Consider the following 5,077-nt stretch of genomic DNA (forward strand, 5'->3'; position numbering starts at 1 on the left):
TCGCAGCCTAGCCTTGAAAGGTATAAATACTAGGGCAGGGAGAAGACACTGGTTAGCTAAGCAAAGGCTTTGTTGGCTTGGTCTGGAGGAGGACATGAACCGCATGGTGGAGTCTTGTGAACGGTGCAAACGCAGAAAGACCCCAGTTAGGTAAATGACCAATTAACCCCAATTCAAACCACCTGGAGATCTTTTGCATAGACTTTTTGTCTCTTGAGCGATCTAAAGAGGGTTTAAGAATATCTTGGTGATAACCGATCATTTCACCTTGTATGCTCAGGCCCTTCCATGCAGTAATCAGACGGATTTAACTACCGCTAAAGCCCTTTATGAGCACTTCTTTCGATATCATAGTTTTGGGAATGGCTTCACAGCGATCAAGGGACGTAATTTCGAGGGTAAAGTTATAAAGGAGTTATGTAAATTAGCGAACATACAGAAGTCTCGCTACACCTGTTCACCCGCAGGGGAATGGCGTACGCAAAACCGTCAATGGCACGCTCTTAAAAATGCTAGGAACATTCGAGGAAGAGCAGAACACGTGATTGGAAGTCGTACATTTCTCATATTGTCCATGCATATAATGCTAATAAGATTGATTCCAACGGATTCTAGGTCCATTTTCATATGTTCGGGTGGCACCTCAGGCTTTATGTCGCCAACAATCTGGGCACTACACCTGATAGTGGCGAGGCTGCTGCAGAGTCTCATGCGTACGTGGGAAAACTGAAAGACCGCCTCCAGTTTGCTTATAAGGCCACGACGAGGTAGTCGAGCAAGAGCCGTGCTAAGAACAAAGCCCAGGACGACAAAAAGATCCGCGAGTCCAAACTTGAAGAAGGTGACCGATTCTCAGTGCGCAACGTTGGACTGAAAGGAGAAAATAAATTGGCCGACAAGTGGTCCGAAGATGTATATCAGGTGATATTAATCCCCAATTTAGATATACATGCGTACACGGTAGGGATGGTCGAGGGTTCGAATTCCACGCGCACATTGCATCGTAATATGCTTTTGTCCCTTGACTACCGTCCTCGTGATCCAGTCCCCATGAAACAGGTTCAGAAGAAACCTGGTGTACCACACGCTACCCCTTTGGAGTCAAGATCTGAATGATCGAGTTCTGACTCGGACTCCGACCGGTATGTTATACCACAAAGACGACCCGGTTGGGCCAGGAATGATAATTTTCAGTTCCGTGAACAATTTATAAGAACTTCCCCTGTTAATAAATCACCATATATTATCGATCCACTTATTAGCCATCTTCTTGAAAGCGTAAACTTTCAAAATAGTAATTCTAGGCAATATGCCAGTAGATTAAGTGAACCCACGAGTCATTTTTCTGCTCCCTCTTACGTCTCACATGAGAGTGCTGAGTTCGGTTCCCCAGAGATATCTGCCGAAAGGTCACTTTGAAGCCCGACCATATTAAAGGGAAACCAGGACCGCCAGTCTGTGGGGTTGATCCTAAGCCCACTGGCACCACAGGAGTCACAACATAAACACTCAGACCAGCAAACGCTGATGCGTTCAACCAGATGCCGAAAACCACCCGACCGGCTGGGCCAGTTGGAGTGTTAACAAGCTGTTTACTACGTGTGAATTGCTGAGGTCTAAATTTCAGGCTTTTGTAGCATGTGATAGCTGGAGCGGTGCAGAAGAACCCCTTTCATGTAAATTAAGTACTGCAATGTAAATTAAATACAGCAAGGTATTTAAGGGTGACATTTTCATTGTAAATGATTAGAAGTAGTCCCAATCTCAAGGTGTTTATGTATTGTCTGCAGTGAGAGTAAAATGTAAGCTCTATATTTGTAATCATTTCATAGGTATGGTATATTTTTTTTTTTTTTTAAAAGATTCGAAGGATAGTTCAAAACGATTGTTATTATACTTTTTACTCGGCAAGCATACATTGGCTAAATGTCAGGAGACATTTACATGCAGGGAGGGAGTATGTGATCCAGGACTTGCGTCCTATATCAATGTACATGGTTGTCATGAGTAAGCGAGCGAGTGAGTGATCAGTCGCTGATTCCCGTGAGCCACCAGTATTGAAATCACTTCCCTGCCCAACTAACAAAAATCGTCAGGCATTTCTACTCTAGGCTGGAGACGGACAATACCTCAAGCAGTGCGAATAGTAAAGAGCACTGTTCTTTCACGCAAGTGATTGATAATAATTTAGAAAAAGTATACCCATCGAGTCTGGTAAGGGATAATTAGTTTTTATGTAATAAAATTATAAATGCCGGTGGGTGGGTTGTATAATGTGTATTGTATTTGTGTCGGTTATAATCTGTATTGTACTTGTATTATAATTATGCGTTTTGTATTGTTTTAGGTTTGCCTCATACGAATTATAAATCCCACAATCGATGATGTAGGGTCATTCTTTCAAACCGACACGATAAACAGCTCATGCTCTTTACTATTCGCACTGCTTGAGGTATTGTCCGTCTCCAGCCTAGAGTAGAAATGCCTGACGATTTTTGTTAGTTGGGCAGGGAAGTGATTTCAATACTGGTGGCTCACGGGAATCAGCGACTGATCACTCACTCGCTCGCTTACTCATGACAACCATGTACATTGATATAGGACGCAAGTCCTGGATCACATACTCCCTCCCTGCATGTAAATGTCTCCTGACATTTAGCCAATGTATGCTTGCCGAGTAAAAAGTATAATAACAATCGTTTTGAACTATCCTTCGAATCTTTTAAAAAAAAAAAAAAATATACCATACCTATGAAATGATTACAAATATAGAGCTTACATTTTACTCTCACTGCAGACAATACATAAACACCTTGAGATTGGGACTACTTCTAATCATTTACAATGAAAATGTCACCCTTAAATACCTTGCTGTATTTAATTTACATTGCAGTACTTAATTTACATGAAAGGGGTTCTTCTGCACCGCTCCAGCTATCACATGCTACAAAAGCCTGAAATTTAGACCTCAGCAATTCACACGTAGTAAACAGCTTGTTAACACTCCAACTGGCCCAGCCGGTCGGGTGGTTTTCGGCATCTGGTTGAACGCATCAGCGTTTGCTGGTCTGAGTGTTTATGTTGTGACTCCTGTGGTGCCAGTGGGCTTAGGATCAACCCCACAGACTGGCGGTCCTGGTTTCCCTTTAATATGGTCGGGCTTCAAAGTGACCTTTCGGCAGATATCTCTGGGGAACCGAACTCAGCACTCTCATGTGAGACGTAAGAGGGAGCAGAAAAATGACTCGTGGGTTCACTTAATCTACTGGCATATTGCCTAGAATTACTATTTTGAAAGTTTACGCTTTCAAGAAGATGGCTAATAAGTGGATCGATAATATATGGTGATTTATTAACAGGGGAAGTTCTTATAAATTGTTCACGGAACTGAAAATTATCATTCCTGGCCCAACCGGGTCGTCTTTGTGGTATAACATACCGGTCGGAGTCCGAGTCAGAACTCGATCATTCAGATCTTGACTCCAAAGGGGTAGCGTGTGGTACACCAGGTTTCTTCTGAACCTGTTTCATGGGGACTGGATCACGAGGACGGTAGTCAAGGGACAAAAGCATATTACGATGCAATGTGCGCGTGGAATTCGAACCCTCGACCATCCCTACCGTGTACGCATGTATATCTAAATTGGGGATTAATATCACCTGATATACATCTTCGGACCACTTGTCGGCCAATTTATTTTCTCCTTTCAGTCCAACGTTGCGCACTGAGAATCGGTCACCTTCTTCAAGTTTGGACTCGCGGATCTTTTTGTCGTCCTGGGCTTTGTTCTTAGCACGGCTCTTGCTCGACTACCTCGTCGTGGCCTTATAAGCAAACTGGAGGCGGTCTTTCAGTTTTCCCACGTACGCATGAGACTCTGCAGCAGCCTCGCCACTATCAGGTGTAGTGCCCAGATTGTTGGCGACATAAAGCCTGAGGTGCCACCCGAACATATGAAAATGGACCTAGAATCCGTTGGAATCAATCTTATTAGCATTATATGCATGGACAATATGAGAAATGTACGACTTCCAATCACGTGTTCTGCTCTTCCTCGAATGTTCCTAGCATTTTTAAGAGCGTGCCATTGACGGTTTTGCGTACGCCATTCCCCTGCGGGTGAAACAGGGTGTAGCGAGACTTCTGTATGTTCGCTAATTTACATAACTCCTTTATAACTTTACCCTCGAAATTACGTCCTTGATCGCTGTGAAGCCATCCCGGGAAACTATGATATCGAAAGAAGTGCTCATAAAGGGCTTTAGCGGTAGTTAAATCCGTCTGATTACTGCATGGAAGGGCCTGAGCATACAAGGTGAAATGATCGGTTATCACCAAGATATTCTTAAACCCTCTTTAGATCGCTCAAGAGACAAAAAGTCTATGCAGAAGATCTCCAGGTGGTTTGAATTGGGGTTAATTGGTCATTTACCTAACTGGGGTCTTTCTGCGTTTGCACCGTTCACAAGACTCCACCATGCGGTTCATGTCCTCCTCCAGACCAAGCCAACAAAGCCTTTGCTTAGTTAACCAGTGTCTTCTCCCTGCCCTAGTATTTATACCTTTCAAGGCTAGGCTGCGGTATGACTCTGGGGTCACGAGCTGTCTGATCGATTGACCATCAAGAAAAGTTGTTCGATATAGAACAGTTTTCAACTACAAGGCGGTTCCATTCACGGATAAATGTAAGCACAGACGAATTTTCTCTCCGGACATCCTCCTCCCTGTGGCAAAAACCCTTACTCTTGAGGTCAATAATTTTCGCTAGAGTCTTTTCAATCAACTTTTCCCTGTCCCACTTGATGTTACATTGCTGTTTAGACTCAAACACCTCGGCGGCTTAATGAAGGTCTGGATCATCCGAAATACTCTCAAGGGTACAGAAAGAGTGTCTGTATGGCAAATAGCTTCTAGCATGTCCGGGAACATTTGTGGGCGTCAGCGATATTTTTATCAGCTCTAAACTTGATTGAAAAAAAAATGTAATTTGCTAGAGCCGCAACCCATTTATGCCCTGTAGCATCCAGTTTCGCCGTCGACAGGACGTATGTTAATGGGATGCTGTCCGTGACCACT

Source organism: Sinohyriopsis cumingii, chromosome 14, assembly GCF_028554795.1.
Source record: "Sinohyriopsis cumingii isolate HCF-2022 chromosome 14, ASM2855479v2, whole genome shotgun sequence".
In the NCBI taxonomy this organism is placed as follows: domain Eukaryota; kingdom Metazoa; phylum Mollusca; class Bivalvia; order Unionida; family Unionidae; genus Sinohyriopsis; species Sinohyriopsis cumingii.